At 40.1% G+C, this 2820-nt stretch overlaps 1 long non-coding RNA gene across 1 annotated transcript; it reads right to left on the reverse strand.

Moving 5' to 3' along the window:
- Window positions 1–779: 779 nt before the first annotated feature.
- On the reverse strand, window positions 780–2820 carry LOC124699224. Its single transcript, XR_007001318.1, has 3 exons — window positions 2563–2820; window positions 1116–2418; window positions 780–1033 (listed from the first exon to the last, which is right to left on the reverse strand). It is a non-coding gene; the product is annotated as an uncharacterized LOC124699224 (long non-coding RNA).

Here is a 2820-nt window from a genome sequence, read left to right on the forward strand (position 1 = left end):
TCCAATCCAAGAACAAATCATCAAGCTTTGCATGTTATACCACTGACTTCGCCATCTCCTGCCCATTCCTTCCATCCAAGAAATCTTAACATGCACAACCTTTTGGTCGTTCTGCTGCTTATGGGATCAACTTCATCTTCTTCGTCACCAGCATCCGTCTAGTGTGAGTTCATCCTTTCTGGACCACAGTGTACCATGTCACCTTATGTTCCTAACCTCCCGCATGCGATCGATTTGATTTTCACGCAGCTCTCTAGGGAGATCGGGGTTCTTCTTTCCCGTCTGTGTTGAGGCTGCTTATTGATCATGTAGAACAGCCGTCAGCGATGCCGCGTGACCTGGCCACTGTTCTTGTTGCCTTCAGATCAAGCTCAAGATCCAGCATCCCAGCATGCCAAGCCTTGCTCCCCGAGGAACTGCTGCTTGCTGTCTTCGTCTCTGGTGATCTCAATGTATCCCAACTTCCTTCACCCATGTTTTGGTGAGTGCCTCAAATTGAAGATGGATGCCATGAATGCACTTGCATGTAGTAAATTTAACCTCCAGGCTGAATAACTGAAAACACTAAGGCAAACATCACTACAAATTTTCTCTCCTCGGAATGTCCCTCCATAGTTGACAGCTACTAAAAGTTCAGTGGTCAAAATCTATTTTGGAGCTTTAGTTTCTGAGTTTTAGTCCCACATCGTTCCAGGATAGTTAGATTTTAAACTAAAAAAGTTGAAGGTAAGTGACTTTCGTACCATCAGGTCCGAACTAATAAAAGTACACAATCTGTTAAACAGCCTTGCAAGTCTCTACTATATTATTTAACTTATGAAGAATCCTTACTTGGAGGAAGTTGAGGTCTCTAGATAAGAGGGATACACGATAATTATGGCACGACGTTTGTACAAACAAAGTTTGTCATTACAAAAGACTCCAGCACAGAATACTGATTGCACGCAAGCTGAAATGTTAATATGAGCAACATGGAAGCCTGTAGTCTTAGCATTGCCATAACAAACATAAACCTCAGTATGGCACCGCTTTACTGCATCAAAAATAAAAAAAACTCTTGTGAGTCATAAATAATACATGCTAATGGTATTTTCAGCTTTAATCGATCTCCTTACTTCTCATATGAGATAACCGGTCAGGCCCCATAAATTTTGTTGTGATTTGTGATTTCTCCTTTCCAACAGCTTGTTTGGATTTTTGGGAACCCCGAATGAATTTGGCGAAGCTCATTTGTGAAGGTAGATATGTCAATATTATCATCTGAAGTGAACTTCTGAAAAGGTAAGACAAAAAATAAGGTATATAGTGCAACAATACAAATCAGAATCTCCTTTTGAAGGTAAATTACATGCTTAGTTTGGGCAGAACAACTATAAACCCATTCAATAATGTTTCCAAAAGAGAAGAGGCCCATATTAGTATTTAAGGTAAATTACAGACTCACATAAACAGAAAAAATTAAGGTTAAACAAAAGTTACGGTAAATAGTGCAACAGTACAAATCAGAATGTCCTTTTTAAGGTAAATTACATATCGACATAATCAGTAGGAAATTAAGCAATCATGAGACGGTAGCCGTGCATACTTTGGGCAGAAAAACTACAAAACCATTCAATAATATTTTCTCTGAAAGAAGGGGTGCACATTGTGGTGTAAGCAAATGGTGGAATTATCTCTAGTGCTATCTATTTGATTATTGAGATCATGTGTCATCCTATTGCCATTTGCGTGAAAAAATTAACCTATATTTCCTGGTACACAGACTCGAGCACATCTTCTGAAGTTAAAGCCAGGAAGATGGCTCAGTTAAGAACATGTTATGCCTTAAAAAGAAAAACACGCAAAAAGTAGCCCAGTAAAAACTAACAGGTAGATGACAGTAAAAGGAACTGTCAATAGTGCAACTAAGGGGTAGTTATCTTAAGACTATCATCAAAGTTCCAGCACAATGGTATGCAATCACAAAATAAACCGCCAAAGATCCAATGATAATTGCAAGCAAGGGCTAGCTGTCTCCGACTTTTAGGGAAAGTGTTAAATGGTTCACTGACGCAGATAAATATCTTCGTGTATAAGAAACATGTTCAGAGAATTAGCGATATTTATAGGTGGTCAGGAACAAAAGAACAGTCCGACGGTACAGGAGTCCAAGAACCCCACCGGTGGGAATACATCGGAATATTCACGCCCATTGGAGGCAAGCCAGGCGAAGAACCATGCTCATCAACAAAAGAGGAAAAATTGAACACGGGAAGGATCTCCATACAAAACTGAGGCAACTACACAAAACCGGACAGGAAAATAAAAAAGAAACATGGAACGACCAAAATAAGAAACCAAACAAAGCTGAAAGAGGTGTAAAACCACTGGCCTGCACAATAGATAACCTTAGCAGTAAACCGTCCAATGCAGCATCACCTGCACAATAAACAGATGAAGCATGGAAACAAATTACTGTAAGAAAAGACAGAAAAGACCGAAGACATACGGCATTAGCAGGACAACATATGGAGAAATAACAATGTAGCGGGGAACATCGAACAAAAACAATAGAAAAATCACCAGTGCTACGATCGACTGCCATCGCAGATCATCCGCCTCGGAAAGAACACCTGAAAGCAAAGGAGAACTTGAAACAACAGTGTTTAATTCTTTCTCAGTCTCTTTTACTCTTGACCTTCAACTGTAGGGGAGAAGGCCTTCTGCAGCTCCAACAACAGGTGCTAATGGATGTTCATGCATACAACTACCGATCAGACTTTCTCAAATACAACAACTATTCAGCCTCGCCATGCTCTACATCGATCGATGTCCTTCTCC

This window comes from Lolium rigidum, chromosome 3, assembly GCF_022539505.1.
Source record: "Lolium rigidum isolate FL_2022 chromosome 3, APGP_CSIRO_Lrig_0.1, whole genome shotgun sequence".
Lineage (NCBI taxonomy): Eukaryota > Viridiplantae > Streptophyta > Magnoliopsida > Poales > Poaceae > Lolium > Lolium rigidum.